Here is a 26,078-nt window from a genome sequence, read left to right on the forward strand (position 1 = left end):
CCCGCTAATGATAACAGAAGCAAAAACCTTTAAAGGCGAAATTGGTGGATCTGGTGCTTAAGAACTGGGGTTTCTCTGCCACACAATCTCCCACCACCAAAACCTTATGATTGCTATGCCCACAAGTGTACAGTTTTAGTGGAAAACTCCTGCATTTCTATGAAGAGAGCATTTAACTCACCTTTAATCCTAAATATATTTGCATTAATGCTAAAAGTGAAATACAGAGAGAGAGCAGCGTAAGTAACATGGTGGGCAAGTGGTTGACATCATGGAAAAATAAAACTTTGAAGTCATGAGTCAGCAGGATTATTAATGTGGGATGGAAAGGCTCCCTCAATTAAAGAATTAAACAGTGAGACCCAATCCACCACAATCCAGGGGTAGTTCAGCATGACTGAAGTCAATGGAGCTGTAAATCAACTTAAATCCACACACTTTGGCTTAACTGGTTTGTCAAACGCAGCCAGTCCCTCACAGTTTGTTGGCTCAGATTTTAGTCATGATGGATTAGCATTTATTTCCCACATTCCGATCTCTGAGGGAATGGGCTTGAGAGAAGTAAGGGGGAAATTAAGCAAAGCACAACAGATATGGTACTGATTAGCAGAGGGCGCATATCCTTTCCTCACTTTCTCATTGCTCCTGTCTCCTCTCAAACCATCCTCCTCATTCTCTCCCCCCCCCACCACCTTCTCCTCCCCAGTTCAAAGTCACTTGAGACCTTGGTTCTTATCATGAAGTGTTCTGCCAAATCAAATGTAAATAAATGACATGCACAGTTGACATGGCAACACAGCAGCATCGCACGCAACGGTAGCAGCAGCAGAAGCTGTTAATGCTCGAGAGCCAGGCATAGTTTTCCTCTAAAAAGCCAGATATAATCAGTGAATTGTGAGTAAATCAAATGGAAGCACTTTTACTTAGGAGTTGGATGGGAAGTGGGGATGGGAGAATACCTTCAATATACAGGATACTTCACTGTTTTGCTACTTGTTGGTTCTACAGAATGAGGGGCACTGAATAATTTAAACCAGCAAGATACTTCCCCCAATTATTTAATAGGAACAGTACCTGTTTTCTAATTAAGTATTTATGTACTCGGTACTGTTGTGTACAGCATTTGTGGATGACAACCAAAATGTGACTAGTATTTATTGACTTCTGAACATTATATTATTTTGAGGGGAGAGACGCTGAAAAATGCACAGAAAGCATGTGCATTCAAGGAAACTGGAATGTGTACATTTTGAAGTTGCAATTTTTTATTGGGGTGGAGAGAGTTGCCACTGGTCCCCATTGAAGGGGCTTGCCCATGCTGCTTTCTTGTTAGCCCGCTATGATGAAGAGCTATTTCACCTACTGAGAAACAAGTCTACTATTACTTACTTGTTAAAAAGTATAAAACATAGCTTCATCCAAAAATGGATTTCAGGACAATGTACATGACAATCCAAATGTACAATACAATATAATTTTATTTATTTATTTATTTATTTATTTATTTCATTTCTATACCCCCCAATAGCCGAAGCTCTCTGGGCGGTTCACAAAAACTAAAACCAAACAACACACAATAAAACAATTTAAAATATATAGAACATTAAAACCACAATATAACAATACAACCACAATAAAACCTAGCAGCAGTACAGGAGTTTAAAATACAGATTTAAAACAGCAAAGATAAAAATTTAGAAAGCTAAAATGCCTGGGAAAATAAAAAGGTCTTCACCTGGCGCCGAAAGGAGTACATAAAACAATATAAAACAATATAAAACTTCAAACAATAATGCAATAAAACTGAGAGGTTAAGATTATTCAACTAGTGAAAACTAAATTAAATTTAAATTTCAAATGCCTGGGAAAATTTAAAAAAGGTTTCAATCAGGCAACAAAAGGTATACAATGTTGATGCCAGATGTACCACTCTTGGGGTGGGGGTGGGCACTCCAGAGATGGGGTACCATCACAAAGAAGACCCTCTCTTTTGTAGATGCATAATGCACCTCTCATATAGAAGGAAAACAGGGAAGGGCATCTTCTTAACGCATGGACGGATTGGTATGGGAGGAGGTGCTCCTTCAGATATTTGGGTTCCAAGCCATTTAGGGCTTTAAAACTAAGCACCAGCACAATGAATTGGACTAAGTAGTGAATAGGCACCCAATGTAGTTACTACAGAACCAGTTTAACATGGCTCCACCTAGATAGATCGGACAGAATTCTAGCAGTCAAATTCTGTACTAGTTGAAGCTTCCAAGCCATTTTCAAGGGCAGCCCCACATATAATGCATAGCCAACCTGGAAGTTACCAGAGCATCACTGGAGCCAGGCTACCTCAATCCAGGAAAGGCTGCAGCTGATGAACAAACCAAAGCTCATAAAAAGTCATCTAAGCCACTGTTGTCACTTGGGCGTCTAGTGACAATATTGGCTCAAGAAGCACACCTGCTCCTTCAGTAGGAGTTCAGCCCCATCCAGAGTAGGCAATACATGAACTTCCCAGGGCCAGGAACCATCTTCCCACAGTGCCTCCATCTTGTCAAGATTCAGCTTCAGTTTATTGGCCCTCATCCAACACGTAACTGAGTCCAGACAATGGTTCAGCACCTCCACAGCCTCATGGAACTCAGAGGACAAAGGGAAACAGACTGCGGTATCATCAGCTTGCTGATGACATGTCACTCAAAATCCCCAGAAGATCTCACCTAGAGGCTTCATATAGAAATGAGAATGAATAGGGGATAAGGTAGAATATTGAGGGGCCCTACTCCAAAACAACTTTCTGAAACCAACCTTGCAGATAGGAGCAGAGCCACCATATGACCACACCACCCAATCCCAACCCAGTGGGTTCATCCAGCAAGATACCATAATTAATCATATCAAAAGCTACTGAGAGATTGAGAAAAATCAATAGGGTCACACTCCTCCATCTCTCTCCTGACAGTGGTCATCAGGGTGGCCAAGGATATTTCAGTTCTGAACCCTGGCCTAGAACTAGATTGAAATGGGTCTAGATGATCTATTTCATCCAACAGCACTTGGAGGTGGGCCACCACAATCCTCTACAGCAAGGGTGGGCAAAAGGCAGATCTTCAGATGTTTTGGACTTCGATTTCCAGAAGCTCCTGTCAGCATGGCCAATGGGCAGGAATGCTAGGAGCTGAAGTCCAAACCATCTGGAGATCTACTTTCTGTCCACCTGTACCTTGCCTCAGTTCCTCATGTGAAACATATCTGAAAAGTTGTGCAACACTGTTGGAAATTCAAAACTCAGAAATTCACTCATTTTTGCATTTCTATTAAGTTGCTCCACCCAACTTAACATAGTCTCAAGTCCAGTTAGATATGTTTTATGGGCCAATAAAATACCTGTAAAAGTCCAAATTATTTCATAACTACTATAACCATGCATTCAATACACTATCTCTCCCCCACCCAGCCAGCCCCCAAACCCATAAAATATTCTATAACAAGTAATTTGGTTGATACTGGCATTTGAACACTCCATATATTTAGACAAAAGCTTGGCAAAGAAATGTTTTGCTTTTATTATCCCCTGTTTGGATCACCCACCAGGCAAAGGGGTGTTCATCTATAATCATAGAAAGTGAATAACGTGTTAATTAGCCCTTATATGAACCATTCTTTCCATCAGGAAAAGTCACAGCAAGTATACCGAAGACTAGCAAGATCTGTTCCTGTTTTTATTTAAATACAGATTTGACAAGGTAGCCATGCATTCTGATTGTTCATAAATAACCTATAGTTTCATTTTAACACAGCACTGTTCTTCTCCCATGGCATGCACCTGAATGTAATTTGCGAATAAAACTGTCTGCTAGTTATCCATTTATGAGGCCTGAATGTCTCTTGATTCATTAACAAAAACAGTAGCTTAAAGAAAAATGAAACGAAGTGTAATAAAAAGTAATTTCTTTACAGATATATTTTTTAAACTTTCTCTGGTCTTGAGGACAAGTTTGTGCAAATTATGTTCCATACTAAATTGCTAAAGCAAAGGGCTCCTTACTAAATTTCAGTCAGTTAAGCAATGTGTTCTACATTTTTGGGGAGTAACTGCCTAATAAAGCCTTCCCCAACCTGGTGCCCTTCAGATGTGCTGGACTACAAATGCTTTTCCTCCCCAGCCAGCATGGCCATTAGAGGGCACCGGGTTGAGGAAGCTGGCCTAATTCATAGGTATAGCTAAACTACAGTGATTGTAAACTGATCCTTAGTTGACTATACCAATTTAAGGAATGAAAATCTGAGTGGTGTTTCTTGCCTGCTCTTTGTAGCCAATACACTCTCCATCAGTGTTACTAGCAGCCATCAGTTATTAAAATATCAGAATATCCTATTGTAACAGCTAAATCACTTTCATCTCTAAATAGCAATAGCAAAATAATAATTTCAAAATGCAATTTTTTTAAAAAAAATTGAATGTATATTCAATCATCTCCCAAGGCATCCAACGCTGTCTCAGTCCTGAACCAGGCCTACTACAGCCAGATTGAAATGGGTCTAGATAATCCGATCCAAATTATCCACTACAGTGGGATCCAGGGATGGTTTCTTCAGTGGAGGTCTTACAATAACCATCTTAAGCCTGGATGTTACCATACCTTTCTCCAAGGAGGCATTTGCCATTCTCCTTACTCACTTGATCAGACTTCCTCCACCTGCCTTAATCAGTTAGGAGTGGCAGTGATCAAGTGAACAAATGGTAAATCACACACTCCCAAGATTCCCATCCACAGCCTCAGGCTGTACTAACTGAAATGTATGCATCACAGTAGGACACCCAGGTGCCAAACATACATCACTAGGAATTGCTGCAACCATGGCATCTAAGTCGGAGGAGATGCAAATGATTGTATCTACAATAAGTCTATCAAAACTGTCACAGTGGGCAACCAAGACCTCTTCTACTCCAGTCTTTCCCAATCTGATACTCTCCAGATGTTTTGGACTACAACTCCCATCAGCCCCAACTAACATGGCCAATGTTGAGAGATCATGGGAGCTGGAGCCAAACACATCTGGAGGGCATCAAGTTGGAGAAGGCTGCTCCTTTCTAATCAGTCCTTGAAGTAATGGACCTTTTCCTATTCAGAATAGCTCCAGTGAATTATTCTCTGCAAACGCAACGGTGACAGAAAAGAACAATTTCTTTGCCACCATCATTACCACAGCATAGGCCTTAATATGGGCTCTAGCATGTTTGTCCAGTTGGATTTGTCCATTGTTGCTCTAATCACTGATCTTGCTGCTGTACCCCAGCCTCTCCTTCCCCTGTTGTTTCCCGTGTTAAATTTTAGAATGTAAGCTCCTCAGGGCACAGACTCTTGTACTCTGTAAAGTGCTATGCACGCTGATGATGCAATAGCAATGGATTGTATCCAATGGTAGTCCTACTTAGAGTAGACCCACTGGAATGAATGGGACCTAAGTTGGACTGGTTATAACCCAATGTCTGTTTTGACCGGCAGTTTGCAAGCCTGACTGGAATAGAACTTCCCCAGCAACACATTTTGAGTCGCAACATGACTTTGTTGCATATATTAGCTTTATGGTATGGACAGGGCTACACCCAAGCAGTCACAGACTATGGAACACCAGTAATGCCCCTTGTAACCCTCCAGCAAAGAGCAAGTGCAATGTTAAGGCTGACTGACATACAGAATAATGGAGAAGTTCATTAAGGAGGCAAATGAATGCAGTATATATCCCTTATATACACAGATCTGAGGAAGCCTGCACCTACTGATTTGAGCACAGAGAAGACTGAAACTGGCATTGCAATTATAAAAGGTAATGGAGTCTGATTTACATTTCAGAATTTATTAGCTCATTTTTAATTGGGAAGTCATTTGAATTGCAAGTGAAATGATTAGATTAGAAAGCCACTCAGCAGTTTAGTACGCTGGACTGCAGAAAGCTTCACTGAGTAGGTTGCCTATTTTGCAAACTGATTTTTCAGGTTGTGTGCCCCCTATACATTCCCACTTCCCCCATGCCCTATTTTGCTAATGAGTTGTCGCTAGAGGTAAAGCTGCATCTTCGTTAATGAATGTATTTTGGCAAATTCTTTGTGGGGGGGTTTTTTTTAGAAGGAACGTTCTTACAAGGATTCATTAGAAAGTGTGTGTGTGTGTGTGTGTGTAAAGGAAAGGACATTTTTTCCATGGCTCCAGTAGCAGCTGGAAAATAGCACCGCCATGCAAAATCTCTGCCACATTGCATGCCTATGTGATGCTGTTTCACTATGTGAAACACCTTCTTTGTGCTCAGCTTCCCTTTTGGTTGTGTGGTCCTACTCACAATCAGATTTACTTGCAAGTAAGTGCTAGGGTGGCCAGGTGTCCTACTTTACAGGGGACAGTACTGTATTTGAAGGGATGTCACGAGACATTCCTCTCTTTGAAGGAATCCTCTCTTTGACGGGCTGTCCAGTCTGAGTCCAGCTTAAAGATAAAGAACCCTAAGAAGGTAGAACAAGAGCCTTGAAGCTGCCCATCAACAGCGTCTGGACAGCAAGCTGAACAGCCACAGAAGTCACCTGGTCAGAGTGTTCTCCACTATACTGAGATGTATTTCTATTTAAAATATAGTAATACATACAACAACAATACATATAAATTAGCATGTGCAAATGTCAAACAAATCTGTTCTCTTTTGTGCTCTTTTTGAATGATGCATTTCCTCTTTTTTGGTGATTCGCAAGTGGCCACCCTAAGTCCTGTTGCTTTCAGAGGAACTTACTTATGAACAAGTGTACTTGCAGTCACAGAGTGTAAAAAGTTATTTTTGCAAAGTATTTATCACTTTAGTTTCTGCTAAACCTCAGTGGTGGCCAGACTACCTCTAGGTGCATCATCCAGAATCCTGCCCCTCCCTAGGTCCCTGTTCTGCTCATCCTGTGATAATGGCAGCATGGCATGACTCACCTAACAGAGATTCCTACAAGCACAGTGGAACAGACCCACCCTAGAGCACCAATGTAATTTCTTAAATCAACTTGTATCTCTGCTACAAATTATTGACATTGTGCTTGGGCAGCCATTGCATCTAGTCCTCCTAAAAGCAGCTTTGTCGGGTGTATCAAGTTAACAACCTATAAAGTCAATCATTTAAATGTTTACATCAGTGAGAATTATTCTGGATTTGAAAGAGAGATTTCAAGAGTGAAAATAAAGCAATCAGGAGTCGGCATGCCAGGGCAGCTGCAAAGGGCCCACAGGCTCAGAAGGGCCCACGTCCAACTGTGTGAACCTCTAAGATGGCAGGCAGCAGACGTGAAGTGAAGCCAAGCACCAACTTGGCTCCCAGTCAAAAGTGCTGCAGCAACAGCCACTCACTCAACCCCTCACCACCACAAAATCCTCCCCCCGCCCCCCGGGAACAGTAACATTTTTGAATGGGAGCGGATCTGGTACTCAGCTCCACTCCTTCCCTGCCAACTACCACCTTGGATTACCCCAAATGCAATGCCTGACATTGATGTCAGGCATTGCATTTAGGGTAATCTAAGATGGTGGGCAACAGGTGCAGGATGGAGCCAAGCACCACTCTGCTTGCATTTAAAAAACCCTGCCCCAGGGAAAGTTTTTGGGAAGGAGGGAGGCAGCAGAATGCAGCAGGAATGGAAATGGCAGGTGGGGAAAATGGAGGAGGAAGTGGATGCAGCAGCTGTGGTGGCAGGTGAGGAGAAGGTGGCCAACGAGTAAGGGGGTCAGAGGCGGCAGTGGCAGCGGGGCGGCGATGGCAGCAACATGCCTGAGGGCCCCTTGATGTCTGCTGCTGGCCCTGCTAATTTATTTGTTTACATTTTTCTTGGAAAAGCAGAACCCGTGTCTCCCCCACTCCTCCAGCATGCCATCTCAAAAGCTGCTTTGACCTTTGGTAAATTTCAAAGACTGTTTATCGGGGGGGGGGGGGGGGAGACCAAACAAACCCAAAACCATCCTGGGGATCCAGTTTGCAATGTTCTGGATTGTGGTCATGGCGTATCCTCAAGAGGGATATACTCAGACGAATTATACATATGCCACCATCTGATTTCATTGGAAGGGTGGGAGTGTCAAGGTATTCTGTATTTTCTTCCACAGAAGGGGGAGTTTGTCCATTTCTGCTCACTCCAACCAACTCCCTCCATTAAGATGAATATGGACCATTGCTCATGTGTTTACATGAGGCTCAGAGCTCTGGGACAGCATCTTGTAAGGATCTGAACTTGCAAGCCCTTATTCAGCCTTTGAGTTTATCTTTTTAACCCACACTGTTTATACAAGTAAGGATATCCAAGTGTGTGTTCACAGAGTCAATCTGTCAAATTAATTACAAGCCTACTTTTAATATTTATCACGTATGTGATCTATATTCATCTTATGCATTTTAATTATGTACACATGCCTCAAGGACTACGAGAATTGTGCACATTTCTAAAAACTCCTAATGATAGTTTTGTCTGTCAAACTAGTATTGAATACAGCCTTCTTTGAAAAAGAAAACCCTTCTGATTTATTAACCAGGACTTGGGGATATAGGTATACCAAAGTATTTACTGGTTCCAGAAAATATATATGCATAACCCATTATAAATTACAAAAATCTTATTATGGAACTCATCCAGAAAGCAATCTGTTACTGATTTGATTACTTGCCTTTTCCTTATTGAGCTAATTACTGTTGATTACTTGCTTCAGCACTGAAACAAAGGAATTGAACTCTACGCCTGTGACCATTTTCAGCATCATAATTTCATTGCCTCTGCTAAGTAGCAGAGATACCAAAAACAGGAACTGAATGCTGAACCTCCAAGCAGGTGCTCTGATGGCATGGAGAAAAATAATCAATTTTGGTTATCCGTTAGTTGAAATGTATAGTATCCAAATTCTTTCAGGGACCTGACTGTATCTCAGAAGACACCAAGCTTGACAGTAGACTTGAAGCAGGTTCAACACATGCAGATACAGCAGTTGATTTCCTCCAACCTTGAATGAGTAGATGTGTGAACTGACTCTTAAAAAGCATTGCATATAGGATGATATCTTCCAAGGCCCATTCACATACATGGAAGCTACAACTTGATGCTGAAATCCTCATGCAATAAAATGCAGGCACGAACTGTCTCTCAGTTTAGGACTGAGAGTTTAGGGCTGCAACTATCAGACTCTAATTTACAGTCCTAAACTATCATCCCTACATTTTCTCTCTCATTTGCAGCCCAGTTCTAATCTTTTTTATTTAGGATTTCATTGATTTCAAGCATGCTTAGGAATGCTTCCTTGATGCAATGCTGGCTCTAGTTGTTTGAGGGCCCATGGGCAAAAAACCCTCCATGAGCCCCCTCCCTCAGTGAATCTACCACACCACCATTGCCACCAGCTGCTGTCGCTCCTCATCCTCCTTCTCGTCATTGCTACCACTTGCTTGAGATCCAGTGAGCTAGTAGGCAGTAGAACCTACTGCTCCTCCTCCTCACTACCATCGTTGTCTGGGCCAAAGTGAGAGGCAGGTGAGCAAGAAGGTTGCAATGGTGAAGAGGAGGAGCAACTCCAAAGGGCTCTTGTCAGTGGGCCCCTGCAGGGGTGTGACCATGCCTAATCTCGTCACTAGCCCTGCCCTGATGTTACTTTAAAATGTGTTTTCTAGTCTATCCAGCGATGCAGAGGTATCTGATCCCAACTCATGAGAAAAGTGTTGATCTTATGGAAGCAGAGTACACTTCTGGCAAGACATCATAGAAAAGGTATGCCTAGGCATTTATCCCAATATTTTACTACTTTTTAAAGACAACAGAAAGTACTTCTTCACATGGCACATAATTAATTTATGGAATTTGCTGTCACAAGATGTAGTGATGACCACTAGCTTTGATGGCTTTAAAGGGGGATTAGATAAATTCATGAACGATAAGGCTGGCAATAGCTACTAGTCATGATGGTTATATGGAATCTCATCGTTCAATATTTGACCTTCTATTATAGAGACCACAGTGCCTTCCTTCCTACAGGGGCTACATAATGCAAACATGGTTGACTTTATTTCAACCCTTCCAATATCCTGAAGTAAGGCTTACCATTGTGTCAATTCCCTTTAAGTCTAGGATGGGGTATGGGTAGCCCAAGGACCACATGCAGCCTGTTGTCCAATTTCATGCAGCCCTCAGTATCAACCTATAAAGTCAATCAAATGGTGTACCTAGTGACCTCCTCAGCTGGCAGGTTAAAGGAGAGGGGTAAAGACTCTCTGAAGGACCCTAGAATATGTCACAGTCGTTGTGGGAAACAGAATGGTGGACTTGATGGACCTTTGGTTTGATCCAGTAGAGCTCTTCTTATGTTCTTACCTATTTCATAGAATGTGCTTCCTGAGTGCCCAACATCTCCACAGCCTTTTATACATTGTGACATACAGCTGTTTCCATGCATTTCACAATCCATCCCCTCCACATGTGGAGGGCAGACCATGGAGGATGGGGGAGCAAGTGTGAGTAACTAGCGAGATGGAGGAGTAGGAGTAGGGAAGAGGATAGACTGCTCTAGTTTATTCCCCTCCTCTGTCTTTCTACACCCTCTTGCCACTCAGTCACAATGCCTTAGAAAGAATCATACCTGGTAGGCACCAGGACTGGCCCAAAACATTTTGCCACTTGAGGCAAAGAGCAAGATGTCGCACCCTCCCATTTCATGTACAGAAGCCAAATGGCCTGGCAGCTGAATCTTTCTTCAGTGCTGGCAATGGGACAGTGCCCTTCACCACACCTGAAGACAACTGGCTAGCTTAGGGGGCACAAGGCAGGCTGTATAGCATACAGCTCTCTCTTCCAACACCTTGCTGCTGCCACCCAGCATCTGATACATGAGGCAATTGCCTCACTCTGCCTAATCAGGCACTGTTAGGCACATCCAGCCATCCTAGATTCCCTCTCCTAAGCTGTTCACCTATGAGAGGCTCAGCACATGAATCTGGTTAGCAAATTCATTCACTGGAGAAGTACAACTGTTAGGTGTCATGTTGAGTGGGAATAATAGGGAGAAGGAGCAAAAAGTTGGGGGGATAAGCCAGATTGGCCTATTCTCACATCCTCTATGCTTTCACTTCTATGAACACAGGTGGATCATAGCCATTGCTTGCTGGTACATTATCTAACCAGTGAGTACTCACAATATTTGCAAGGAATGTGTTAAATTAGTAAAATGCTGGCTCTGAACCCTGTCTGGCTATCTCGGAAAGTAGCAAACAGACAAACAATCCCCCACCCAACCCCAACATGTATTCTTTCATCTGTGTGTTTCAGAATATGCATGCAATACAGCAGCTGTGCAGGGACAAGCTCTTAAATAGGGTAAAACTATGACTTCATTACCGTTGTATTAGTATTAACACTAACAAAAGGGCCCATCAGAGTGATGGTCTGTATTTACTTACTATGCACATTTTCCTGGGAATAAGCTTCATAAAACACAGTGGGACTTACTTCTGAGTAAACATGCAAGTGAATGGCTTTCACCATATCATGTTTAGCACATTTTTGCAGAAAGTAAAAGTGCTCCAACATCACTGAGATAGGTGCAAAATCTGCCTACTCCAGTTGCACACTGTGGTCTCTAGTATTTGGGCTTGGGGCCATGTTTTGTCTTCAGCTACTGTATGTCACCTGCAGAAATAACAACTTCCTCCCATAGTAATCTATAGGAGTGATTGATTTCAACTGGTGAATGAGCACATGAGTGAGAATTATGAAGAGGCCCTGCAGAAGACTGCAAGAGGCATATGGGATACATTGTGCCCCCTACACTCATTACATCGCCCCAGCAGAATGCTGGATGTCTGATGTATACACACCCACTCTTCAAGAAATATCAGCAAAAGAATAAATTATGCAAAATAAATGCAAGTTGGCTTAATGTGCACAGTGTATATATGTTGCAGAAGTCAACATTTCTTGGTGTAGAATTCGAGTGCAGAAATAGGAATGGATGAATCTGTCTGTTTTGCTCACTATAATGGTCTCATATTTTCATCCACAAGTTTGCTCCATCCAATTTATGCATCAGTTTTTTTTAACATTTTTAAAGTCACATGAAAATTTTCATACATTTTCATACACAAATATTAATATGTATTTTTGTATGCAATTTCCCCTAGTATATGCAATTCTCTTTTGCAAGCCCCTTTCCCTAATGCATGCCCTTTTGTATGCAATTTTCCCTAACATACACATTTTTGTATACATTTGTCTGATCAGACAACTGGATTGCAAAATTTGGAGAAGGGCAAAAACTGAAGGATAATTGTGTGCCAGTTCATATACTAGTTCTAGAAGTGTGAATTAGGTCGTTTCATATTAAAATGCAAATCAAACAAACTCATCCCTGTGAAGGTGTGATGCCTACAGAGGCAAGATAAAAAGGTCAGGGGGTTTTGTTGGGAGGGAGTACCCCTGGGAGTAGTAATTTCATTTCCCTGGTTAGGTTTCATCTCCCTGAGTTAAGTTTCATTTCTTCAGGTCTGAAACAGTACTTCTGGTTTTGGGGAAGGAGGGGATATAAAGGCAGAGAGAGAGAGAGAGAGAGCCAGTGAGAGAGAGACCAGAAAAAGGAAGACCAGAGAGAGTCAGAAGACCAGAGCTGAAGAGAGAGCAGAAAGAAGTAGCCTAGAGATGTCTAAGTGCAACTAGGGTAGAGGAACTTGTGTTTTTGCAACCTTTATTTTCTCTTAATGCCTTTTGTATCACTAAGCTCCATTCTGCAAATTTTCTGTTATTTGCTTGCACTAATTTACCAGTAAACTTTTGTGGTTAAAACCCCAGGTGACTGGAGTGTCAGTAACCTTACGTCTACAGCCTAAATCCCAAGATGCTGGGAAGGGGAAGTTTAAAAGAAGGAAGGTGAGACTCCTAAGGATGCAAGAGATCCTTAAGGAGTTGCTCAGAGGGTCGAGATCGTAAGGGGAGCCCTGACAGTCCCTATCCCTACACAGAATATACATAGCTATATATATACCTTCAACCTACCAAGAGCTGTTCTAGTAAATAACAGCATGTATGCTTAATTTGCTTACTTGCTGAAGGACACCTTGGTGTGCCCACATGAAGAGATCTCCATAAGGCATCACAGTTTCTCTCCATTCCTTGTGGTACATGTGCTCAGCTGCACACAAAGGCACCATGCCAAGCCATTACAGTGTATGGTAGGCCTGTGTGCTCCTCCCTCATTCCTGTCCAGCCCTCCTCTTCCACTTGATCAAGGAGTGAAAGCTATAAGCTCATATTCCTTGACACAGGACAGGAAAAAGGGCTAGGCAGAGATATGGGAGATGCCTATAGACCTCTCATTTGACATAACTGAATGAAATGCCATGTGCCTATATTTACATGCAGTAGGGAATGGGAGAAAACTTGCCCTACGGGGATCTCTCCACACTTGGGCAGCCGCAGCGGACTGATGAAGTCCCATATGTATACAGGGCTGGCCCAAGACTTTTTGCTGTCTGATGCAGAACAGTAAAGGGTGCCCCCACCCCAATTAAAGCTGCATAGTAGCCAAAGCTAGCAAGGTTATTTTGACACCTGAGACAGAAAAACCCACACACATCACTCTCTGGCAGTAAAAATACAATACTAATAAAATAAATAAATAAATAAATAAATTGCTCCCCTTTCATGAAACCCAGAATCAGCTGCCTGAGGAAGCCACCTCACTCTGCCTAATGGTAGGGCTGGCCACACAGTGAATTATGTATCACATTGCAGTCCAAGTAACTAAATATGGTTTTAATGGACCCATGAAAGCACTGAGAAAACCTTCTTACTGCCTCAGTATAGCTGGCAAGCCATTCCAAAGCACAGATCACTCCACTCTGCTTCTCCTCTCTCCATCGCCCTCCTTTTCCGCCTGAAGCGCATCTTCTGCTTGAGAGGCTGCTGGGAAGCTCCGTTTCCTGGAAAGTGCCACATTTCTTTTTGCTTAGTAGGAATTCTTGTCAGGGAAGTTTAGTTCATGTTTGCCCTTCCCTCCCACAACCCAACCTCCACTTCAGTTAAGGAAATTTACCTTCCTGCAGGACATCTCCTCACACAGCAGCCACTATCTAGTCTGAGGCCTAGGTTCTTCTTCTTGAACCATTCACTCCCTGAATCATTGTAATTTTACAGTGAATTAACACAGGCACTGAAAAATCCCCTCACCATACTAGAAACTACAGCATCACAAAAATCATGTGTGCACAGTCACAGGCGGTAGGCTTGTGTATACATTCAACCAGTGTGACTGTGTACCGATTACAAAGGGACATCATTTATAAACGCCTATTAAAGGAGATTCTAATAATGCTGCCTGTCCCTCAGCCTCCCTTCCTTGTTCAATAAGTCCCTGTCAGGCTAAGTTTGTTTCATACTATAAGCACAGGCTTTCCTTGGAGGAAATTATTAGGCCATTTTGGTATGGGGAAAGTCTCATTAATGTTTGCAAAAGGAGGGAGAATTCTGAGATGCTCCCAGCTGATTTGCTTTCCTTTTAATTTCCCTCCTCTCTTTTCAAATACAGTAAGGCAATACATGAATCTTTACTGTAATGACAATGCTGCCTTTCAGATTCCATTATATCGCCAAATTTTTAAATGACTGCCACCCTTTAACCTGGCAAATTATGTACAGTCCAGCCATGCAGGGGGCTAAATGAGTAGGGCATCAAGGCACTTATTATAGCCACAGCCCAATAATGTATATGTAGTCATAGCTTTAACTTATTGCAATGATTATACATGGAGTTGAAGAACAGATCAGTATGTCTGACGGTCATTATAATCTCTTACTAGCTTACCAGGCAACTTTATTTTTCTGTCAAGTGTGTGTGTGTGTATGAGAAAATAACACTATTTATGACAGTTCTACAAAACATGTGGTGCCTAAGAACATACTAGCCCTGTTAAATCAGACCAAAGGCCTGCCTAGTCCAGCATTCTGTTTCCACAGAAGCCAACTCGGTGCTCTGATGGAAAATTCACAACCAGGACATGAGCACAATAGCACCCTCCTGCTTGTGCTGCCCAGCAACTGGTGTACATAGGCATATTGCCCCTTTTACTGGAGAGAGCATATAACCATCATGACTAGTGGCCATTGGTAGCCTTATCCTTCATGGATTTATCTAATCCCCTTTTAATGCTGTCCAAGTTGGGACTGTGTGTGTGTGTGTGTGTGTGTGAGAGAGAGAGAGAGAGAGAGAGAGAGAGAAAGCACACGTGTGTGAAAATAACACTATGTATTATATTTCTACAACAATATACATGAGGTAACTGTAAGAATAGGGGAATTAACAATAATTAACATATATAAACCCCCGGCTATTAATTGGCTCCTACAAGTTATACCTCTGTCTCCACATCCAGCTGTTTACCTTGGAGATTTTAATAGTCATCATACTCAGTGGAACTGATGAAAATGGTGAGGCACTTGTAAACTAGGCAGATGATAACAGCTTGTATTTGATATTTGATGCAAAGGACAGAGGAACATATAAGTCAGCAGCTTGGAGAAAGGAATACAACCCTGATTTGTGTTCTGTGACCACCAACGAGGAAAAACTGCCAGTAAAAACCTCTCAACTGTTACTAGCAGACTTCCCCCATAGCCAGCACCACCCAATTCTGATTGAAATTGGCACAAGTATACCTCTGATGTCATCCTTTCCCTGCCCAAGGTGGAATTTCAAGAAGGTGAAATGGGATGTCTTTACTGAAAATCTAGACAAATGCTTGGGCTGGATCTCCCCTAAATCCAACAATTATGAGAGACTTACAGGCGCATTTATATGTCCGGCAAGAAAGGCTATTCCTAGAGGATACCGCAAGCAATATATTCCGGGGTGGAATGATACCTGCGAGAACCTGTATCAAGAATTTTTTAAAAATGGAGACCATGATATTGCAGATGACTTGTTACATAGCCTCGATATAGCACAGCAAGAGAAATGGATAGAGACCGCTGAGTTGCTCAATTTTAAAACGTCTAGTAGAGAAGCATGGTCATTGCTACGGAAATTAGGGCGAAGTAAGAAGAAAATAAATGATAAGACAAACATTTCAGCCAATAAGATCACGGCACATATATTGTCTACATCTAGAGCTACAAGGGACAAAGTCCATACAAGACAAATTAGACAAAAACTGAGTGCTCTAAAAACTACTTGTCCTGAACAATCTGAATATTCACGCCCTTTCCCCCCCTTTGACATTGCAAATGCACTCAAGGCTATAAAAGCTGGCAAGGAACCTGGACATGATGGTATACATCCTGAATTCCTCCTGCATTGTGGAAAATATGCAAAAAGATGGTTGGCAGAATTCTTTTCGGATATTATGGAAACAGGTATAATACCACACAAGATGAAGCAAGCAAAAATCATCACAATACTCAAACCGGGAAAAACAAATGACCAACCAAAGAACTATTGACCAATCACACTGCTAAGCACTGTCTATAAGCTTCTTGAAAGGCTTCTGCATAATAGAATCAGCCAGAAGATACTCAGATAATTCCAGTAGAACAAGCTGGATTTCGCCACGCATGAAGCTGCGCTGACCAAGTGCTTTCACTAACAACCTATATAGAAGCAGGATATCAGGAGAAGCCAAAAACATCAGTTGCTTTTATAGATTTAAGTGCAGCATATGATACAGTGTGGAGACATGGACTACTTTATAAATTAATACAAGTAACCTCATGCCGAAAAACTACCCGACTTATTGATAATATGCTTGCTGGAAGAACTTTCTCTGTGACTATAGGAGAGGATACTAGCATCCCTAAAATTTTAAACAACCGACTACCACAAGGCTCGGTTCTTGCACCTCTCCTTTTCAATCTATACATAGCTGACATACCACACACAAAGTCGAGGAAGTTTGGCTACATGGATGATTGGGCTATAGCCACACAACATAAATCCCTTGACACAACTGAAGATGTCCTCACTTCTGATCTAGACATACTGGATAAATATTTCTGTAAGTGGAGGTTACAGCCCAATCCAACAAAGATGGAAGTAATATGCTTCCACCTTTGTAAGAGATCAGCAGGCAGAGAGCTCAACATTCAATTTAAGGGAAACTGGCTCAATCACAACATGCATCCCAAATATCTTGGGGTCACACTGGATAGGACATTTTCCTATAAAGAACACCTGATGAAGACTGCTGCCAAACTGAGAAGTAGAAATAACATTCTACACAAACTATGCGGCACTAGCTGGGGCTCAACAGCGGACATGCTGAGAACGACCGCACTCAGTCTGGTTTACTCAGCAGCAGAGTACTGTGCCCCAGTGTGGCTTAATAGTCCACACACAAGAAAGATTGATACACATCTGCAGGAGTCAATGTGTATTGTTAGTGGGATGATATGATCTACTCCCACATACTGGCTGCCTGTTTTGAGCCATATACCACCTCCGGATGCAAGACAAAAGAGCGCCCTTCTTCAAGAATACCGGAAGATTACTGACAATCTCCACCTATCAATATTAAATGACGTAACCTACTTGGAGCAAAACAGGTTAAGATCGAGACATCCAGCCATTTCTACCACTAAAGCCCTTCTAGAAGATGATTTCAATATCCACAACACATGGAAACAACATTGGCTAGGAAACTGCCCTCCACAATGCCAAAGCTTGCCCTGCATCTTGGAAAAACCACCTGGATTTGACCAGCCCCGTGTGATATGGACAACCTTGAATCGAATTCGCACAGGTCATGGTAGATGTGCAGATGCCCTTTATAAATGGGGCAAAACAACATCATCAAATTGTGATTGTGGGGCTGAAAAACAAACTATCCAACATATAGTGACAAGAATGGCAAAACCGAGCCTACAATGGAGACGTTGCTGATTTCCTGGCTGTGACAACTGAAGTACAAAACTATAGCTGTAACCTAGACATATGTTTGTAATATTCCTGTCTATATTTTATATTTTACATTTCATATTTATTATGCTCTATGTTTTTATTGTAATGTGATGTAAATGTGCTATACGATAAATAATAATTAATAATAATATATTTCTACAAAATACTTGCTACCTCTTATTTTTCTTTTTTTGAAAGGATATCAGCTGAAAGCTATTTTGGGGAGCCTCCCTTTACCCTCAAACATATTTTTGAATCTGAAGGAAAGATTCATTGAAATGTTTGTATATTCTGCCCTCGCACACAGGAAGTGGGCAACTCTAATGTGTCTCCTCATTGTTGACAGAGTTCCTGAAATATGAACAATATATAAAAATTATGAGCAGTTGGCAACCCTACCCCGAGGGACCATAGTCTTAGCAGCCCAGTCAGATTATTATTTGCCTCTCCCAAAGTAAACAGATTTCAGCCATTTCTCGTCATTGCCTTGCACCATGGGAAATCCCTGGTTATTTCATCCTTTTTTGTTACTGCTGTTGTCACAGTAATCACGAGCTGGCATTTCCCACATCCTGCCCTTGCTATGCATTCTGCCTCTCTTTCGGTAAACACAGCTTGCAATCTTTCTATTTAACAAGTCGGATTTCCAGTACGTACTTTAAAAACACACACCAGGCATTGTGTTCCCATAAAATAGTATACAGCGTTTTTGCAAACTTGTCCATTTTTCTTGCCTGCATTGGCAAGCTGAGAAACCATCGCACTTGTATCCCAGGCATCTCCTGTGTCAGGTTTAGATAATAAAAAAAGGAAGCACTAAAAAGCAATTGGCTCTAGGGACTGCTAATGGAACACAGAACCATTCACCTCTAATCACTGGTCAGCAGCAAACAAAACACCATTGTCATCTGATGCCCGCCTACCAGTGCTTCTATGCTGCTGGCTCTGCTTAGTCTCATGATTTTAGAGCTCTTTCCCCCCTGTCCTCCTCCCTTGAAGTTCCAGCTCCTGGAATGTTATGATTATATGTGAATCTTGACTTTAAAAATAATGTTTCCACCCTAGTAAGTGTGGAGGGAATAAACTTTGATATCCCAAACCATTAATCATGAAAAAATGCGGACCATAAACTCGGGTTTATTATTATTTATAAAAACATTTGGTTAGATCCAGATTTAGGTGGATGTAACTGAGCTGGTGGAAGCTGAATTTCCTGCCCCCTGCTCCCCTCTAGCCCCTGCCCCCAATGCTACAGAGGGGGTTGGGGGACCCTACTGAATGGAGTGAGCTGTGGTGCAGGAGTAAGGGGGGAATGCAGAAAATCAGGGAGATGCACGATCCATGAGCACAGCTTGTCCAGCAATAAGACCCACTCACCTGTCTGTATCAAAAGCATCCATTCCATTACACATAAATGGAATGGATGTTCACTCCCCACACCCACACATGCACATAGCCTATCGCTAGAATACTCTCAGAGAATGATTTTCCTTGCCGTAGAATAATTCTGGGAGCATAATTTCCCATGATGGCTCTGCAGTAGTAAGCTTCCTCCTCCACAAAAGATCAGCACAGGCAGATAAGTTCACCAGCCTGCTTGTTTGCATACAATCTTCTGTTTTAGGAGAGTCAGAATCCTTTTCTAGCTGCTTTGTACAACTATAGCTCTTTGCAGACTGGCTTTTAAAGGTTGGAACAGAGCCTTTGTTCTGCACAGAGGAGAGCAGTTTTACCTGAGTAGGGCGCTCTGCACACAACTGGGAATGCTGCTTTTTCAGCAAATGAAAAATAAACAGAAAACCTATGTGTGTGCAGTTGGATGTGGGTAAGGTCTGCCCTGACGTTCAACTGAACCACAGAGGGCAGAGGTGGGATCAGCATGTGCAATTTGCTGATCCCACCTCTGCCCCACACACACCTCATGTATCCGCTGAATGCTGGAAGTCATCTGAAAAAGGCTACCCTAAAACACACATATAATTCACAATCCATTTTGCCCCGGTGCACCTGCACTTTATGGGCCACGGTGGCTTAGTGGTTAAGATGCTGAACTGCAGACTGGAAGGTCGGCAGGTCAGCAGTTCGAGACCCGAGTGCTGCGTGACGGAGTGAGCTCCCGTCTTCAGTCCCAGCTTCTGCCAACCTAGCAGTTCGAAAGCAAGAAATTGCAAGTAGATAAATAGGTACCGCCTCGGCGGGAAAGGTAACAGTGTTCCGTGCACCTCGGTGTTCAGTCATGCCGGCCACATGACCACGGAAGCGTCTTCGGACAGCGCTGGCTCTTCGGCTTAGAAACGGGGATGAGCACCACACCCTAGAGTCGGACACGACTGGTTGGGGACACCTTTACCTTTTTACCTGCACTTTGGCTACAATGACAAGCATACTTAAGGCACAATCCTATGCATGTTTAGACAAGTTCTACAACTCCTGGAATTCCCCACCCAGCCATGCTGGCTAGGAAATGCTGGGAGTTGATGGACCTTTTTCTATCTAAATATGCATAGGGATGCACTCTTAAAGGCCAATTTACATAAGCCCATAGTGTTCATTGTTTTATTTATTTATTACATTTCTAATCAACCCAATACCTAATGTTCTCTGAGAGGATTACAAACAGTTACAAAACTAAAATAACACAGAACAGTAAAAAATATAAAATACAGTATTTTAAAGAACAAAATACAATATAATGCTAAACAATAAACAGCACAGTAATTGATAAAGCAGCCATAACAACACAGAACTAGAATTGTACCTCCTTAACATAGCAGCTGCTGTCTGGATCAGACTAAAGGTCAATCTAGTCTAGTAGTTTCTTTCCAATACAGGCCACCCACATGTCTCAGCAGCAAGCTATGGAAGGTGTTTTGTTGTTTGTTTATTTATTTATAGGTCAGATTTCTATACCGTCCTTCGGTCATTCTCTGATTGCCCCCAGATTCCGATATATATTGTTTTTGAACACGGATGTCCTTTTCAGCCATCTTTGCTAATAGTCATTGGTATCTTCCATGAATTCAAGTATCCCTTGAATATGGAGTGGCTGCGCTGGCTCCCTGTATCAGCATACTTGAAGCTTGCTGCAGTCACTGTTGTTGGGTTATTTCTCTGATTTGTTGAAGGAGAGACAAGCCAGAGTTCCAGGTTTGCATGTCGCGACAAACAACTCTGGGATGGGTTGTTTAACTGCTCCCACTCACAGCAGGAGTGACCAGACAGCATGCCCCAGCTGGCTACTGCATTCACAATGGTCTGGGGTTTTAAAAAACCCTGGGTTGTTGTGACGTGCAAACCAGGCCATTGGATCCCCTAGGGTGGCCATATGCCCTACTTTACAGAGGACAGTCCTGTATTTGAAGGCATCTTCTATGTGAAGGGTTGTCTGATCTAAGTCCAGTTTAGAGATAAAGAACCCCAAGAAGTGAGAGCCTAAGGGCCTGGATGTTGCCCATCAACCATTAGTACCTGGACAGCAGACCTAAGAGGCACACAACCTGAGGAGGTCACCTGGTAACTGTCTTCCCCACTGTGATGAGATAGACTGTACTCCTATCTAAATTCTAGTAATTCTTTCTAAATTTGCATCTATACATATAAAGTAGCATATGCACATTGTATGCAAGTCTGTGTCCTCTTTTACCCTCTTTTTGCTGCAGGGGGGAAATGAGTAAATAGCCACCTAAGCTCCCCAGCCTGTGTCCTGGTGGTTGCACAGAAGTGCCACCACACCTAGGATAAATCCTTTTGCACACTACTGCAAACTTATATATAGAAAATATTTGTAACTTAAGAAGTGAAGCTTTACAGACCTTATATAAAAATAGCAAAATGTTTGTTAGTCAGACAATGAAATCAAACAACAAAATACAATCATACTGGAATGATTTATGACCCCTCTCTATCTCCCAAGACAGCAAACCCTATTGGCTGTGTATTGTTTTTATGGTTGTATAAAGTCCTGATAAAACTATTTTTGCTGCAGAGACAGAGAAAAAGAAAGAGACAAAGAGAATATTTTAAAAGTTAAAATGATTTCTTGGAAGCGCATCTGTTATGCTGGATGTTTAAAAGAGAACACATGCCGAGGAAAATGTGGGATCCTATATTTTCTAGATTGCTGCAAAGAAAGGAGAAGTGAATGACGTAGCTAATTTGCTTGAAAAAGTGTGGCTTGGCTTTTATTTTCTAAATTCCACATTTAAATGTGATGTTGTTAAGCCAATGCCAGGTGTTTGTTTGTTAGTTAGTTATTTAAATTTTGCCCCCGCCCTGGAAATATTTGTAGAAGGACTGCGATATAAATACCATATAAAGAAAGGAGAGAAATTAAGAGTCATCTATTATTACGTGGAAATCAGAATTCTTGTTACACAGATATCCCACAGCTTCCTCCAGTGTTTGGATGACAGGGGGCCACCAAAAAGAGAGACCACGTTCCAAGATGCTGATGATATGTTATTATAAGCCCATGTTTAAATATCATCAGCATCCTGGATGTGGTCTCTGGTTTTGGTGGTCATTTTAGTGGATACTTTCGAGGTTTTTGTATTTTGGGGATTACAGGGGGAAGAGAGAGAGCTTTCTGCTGTTTTTAATAGGGATACGGCATGATTGCGCTAAATTTGGTGGTAGTCAGAGGGTGGGGCTTGTGGATCATTAAAGGTCACCCTACCCTTTCCCCCACAATCCAGGCACGGATGTTACTACAACTCTAGGTTTAGTGACTTTTATTTCTGATAAATTTTTTATCTCGCAATCCTAGCTGCAGCATGTAGTTCAGAGATGCTGAATTGAATATACCCCCAAAGCATTTAGCTATCTGATTACTCTAATTTGATGCAAACACACACACACACACACACACACACACACAGAATGAGAAATGCACATAATAACCAGGGAGACAAGGCCTCAACATTTGCAGAGGCTCCGTCTGTTTTTAAGTTCTTTATTTCTGCAAACTAAACACAGTCAGTGCACAGGTGAAGAAGAAGGACTCTCTTTCTGCTATTGTGGAGCCAGCTGCCTGAAGAATTCTATAAATACAGAGTAGTATCACTCTTCCATGACATCCCTTTTAGATCATATGTAAGTGTCTTTGGACAGCTGATTCTGAAAAGCCATGTTGAGATGTCTCCTGAGGACAGCTACCTAAGTTCTTGGTTGGGCACTAAGCTGCTAACCCAGAAGCAGCATGAAAAGTACATCCTGAGAAAGCAAAAAGTTTTCTTTAGGCAGAGTCTTGTGGCACGGCTCACACCAGCTCCACAACTGTTATCACCCAGAATGTGGAAAGTCAAGACGAGAAACATGAGAAAAGCATATTAAACGTAAGGTGTGAATGGCAAGGCAAATGTCTACTTTGGGCACACTGCACATGTCATAAAGCTGATGTGTGCATTCTTCTGCATCACTGCTTCAGAGGAAAGCAAGGGGAAAATAACCACTTCTATACCCTCATTAAGCACCAGTTCAGGGTGTGTTCACGCAAGCAGGTTAGCCCTTGATGCATGCAACATCAGCTGATGAACTGCACGTGTGAAATAGCCACCATAGAGCAAATAGCACAGATGGCAATTTCATATGACTACATGTCACTCAAACACAGCAGGCTGGATAGGGACAATACTTCTCTCAAATCTGGTCCATATGCATGAAGGGGAGCTAGAGTGTATTTGCCCTCCCTGCCCAACCACTACACCTGCCCCGCTTCTGATGTCTCTGGATGTCCATGCAGGGCAGTAATGCAGATAAAATCCAATGTGTACATGTGGTTAAGTATTGGGTGTTATCCAGCAAATCAGCCATGTGAAATTGGCCTATGTATGTTCAACTGTATGTACATAGTCCTTATTCAAACGTTATAGCCCCACTGAGGATGATATCTGGGGACTTTGGAGGCAGGACAGGTTGAATTTCATGTATTTATATTCTGCTTTTCCCACAGTAGATTGTGCCTGGTTACCAGGACTTCCGGTTGGAACCAATGTCACCCTTGCAGCATCCCGCGGAGTCTCTGCGGGACGCTATCTCAGACAGCTTTTTAAAAGGTTGAAAAACCTTTTCATCTAACCTCTGGAATTAAAAGGAGGGACAAGGCAGCATTCTGGATAACATCTTGGAGAAAGTACTCCCCACGAGGCAGTGGGGGGGGCTGGATTCCAGGATTATCTTCCCAGAGCTTAACCACCGCAGAAAGCTATGCTGAAACTCCTATTTAATAGGAGAAAACGGGGCTGACGTGTTCCATTGTAATATACGGATTAAGAAATATCAACAACACCTGATGGATGGTTTAAAAATATCAACAATATTTGTTTAAGAATATCAACAATATTTGAGAATATTTGAGGACCTGCAAGATTTGTTTGAAGAGAAACATGGCTATACTGAGGAGAAGAAAGTAAATCGCTGCCCACTCCTCCCATACCACCTTTGTCAAAAGCTCTGAGAACCGAAGATATAGGGGAATTATTTACTTTGATAAAAACGTTATCTTTGCAATTTGCGGAGCAAGCCAAGAGGTTGGATTTAATCCAGAATTCCATCACCACCCGGCAAGGAGCTGTGGATTTAATTAACGCTTCCCGGCAAAAAATGGGGACGAAAGTTAATGAGCTACAAGATAGACTCACAATGAATGAAATTATGACACAAGCTCTTTTCAAAAATATTTCTGCCAGAATTTCTCAACTGGAGGCCTTCACGCGCAGATCCAATGTACGTATTATTGGGATTAAAAATCTGCCTACTGATGTAAATTTGCCTACCTTTGTGGACAAGTTTTTGCATGAGATACTCCCTGTGGCATCTGATTATTTACTTGATATTGAGCAGGCATTTCATGTGCCAAATGCTAAAGGGACTGACCATATGATTATAGTTCAATTTGCAAGAGTCTCCACAAAGAATTATACCCTGCGTTTGGCAAGAGAGGGTGGAAGTCTTTTTTGGAAATAAGATAAAGTTATGTTGTTTGCAAATTACATCAAAGAGGTAGCGAATAAAAGAAAGCAATTCATCAAGGCAAAGAATATGGCAAAACAAATGAACATACAATATTATTTAAAATATCTTGCTACATTTTGCATTGTTTCTGAAGGTCAGACGAAGAAATTCCTAAACCATGAAATGGTGGAGGCATGGATGAACATAAAAATTTGTGAGATTTCTGTTCCAGCCCCATGAACTGGAATTTTTAAATAAGCTTTGTTAACTGTTTATGTTTAGTCTACATGATTCAGGCTAGGCCAGAAGATATCTGATTATACATATATTTGTTTACTTTCTTTCATTTTTTTCCTCTTTATTTTTCTTTTAAATTCTCTTTTTCCAAAATAGATTTGATATGTTGTATTTAAATATATTGTTTGAGGGTGTATTGAGCACACTCATTTATATATCCAGTATAAAATATATCACTGATTGTTGTAAGGTTGCTTTCAAACTTTATTATTATATAACATTATAATTTCATCTCTTTTTTCTGTTGTTATTATTATTACTATTATTATCATTACTATAAGACTACTAAGTAAGATTTTTGGTTGGTTAAACTGTAAAGCTTTATTATTACTATTATATTTTAACTTAAGGGCAATATATGGTTACTGGGAATGAATTGTAGGCCTGCTTTCTTGATATAAGATTGATGATATGATATTGAAATGTAAGGTTGATTATTAAATTGTAAAACAGCTATTGATATAGGTATAGTTTTTAAAATAGAATGGCATCTGAAGCCCGTGGGTATTGGAGTTTAAATTTAACCCTTTGAAAGAGGAGAGGGAAGAGGGGAGAGGAAAGAGGAAGATTGCTCTTTTCTTTTCCTTTCCTTTCCTTTCCTTTACTTTTCCTTTCTTTTTCTTTTTGTTACTGTTGTATCCTCATAAGAATATTGCATTGTTGGGAAACTGTAGTTACTTATCAGGTTGTTGGTATTGTTTATTCATTTATAAAGACAAAATAAATAAAAAGTATTTAAAAAACACACACAATATACATTAAGGGTGCAATCCTACCGAGATAGACATCAGCCTCCAAACTTGGGAGGCTGATGCCTATCTAAATCAGGTTGGGCGGAACACAGAGGGGATCCTCTCCTCCATGCTCCACCCGGTCTGAATTCTTGGCTAGATACGCAATTTC

The 26,078-nt window shown here is 41.6% G+C and overlaps 1 protein-coding gene and 1 long non-coding RNA gene across 4 annotated transcripts in view; one reads left to right on the forward strand and one right to left on the reverse strand.

Moving 5' to 3' along the window:
• HIPK2 (homeodomain interacting protein kinase 2) overlaps positions 1-26,078 on the reverse strand; it is a 214,092-nt gene that overhangs the window by 98,779 nt on the left and 89,235 nt on the right. The window lies entirely within an intron of this gene.
• LOC146339499 (uncharacterized) lies at positions 775-25,886 on the forward strand. The gene is made up of 4 exons (XR_014784257.1): positions 775-894; positions 5,755-5,823; positions 9,667-9,763; positions 23,878-25,886. It is a non-coding gene; the product is annotated as an uncharacterized LOC146339499 (long non-coding RNA).

Source organism: Heloderma suspectum, chromosome 7 (assembly GCF_057233095.1).
Source record: "Heloderma suspectum isolate Gila_16-S chromosome 7, 16-S_ref, whole genome shotgun sequence".
Taxonomy (NCBI): domain Eukaryota; kingdom Metazoa; phylum Chordata; class Lepidosauria; order Squamata; family Helodermatidae; genus Heloderma; species Heloderma suspectum.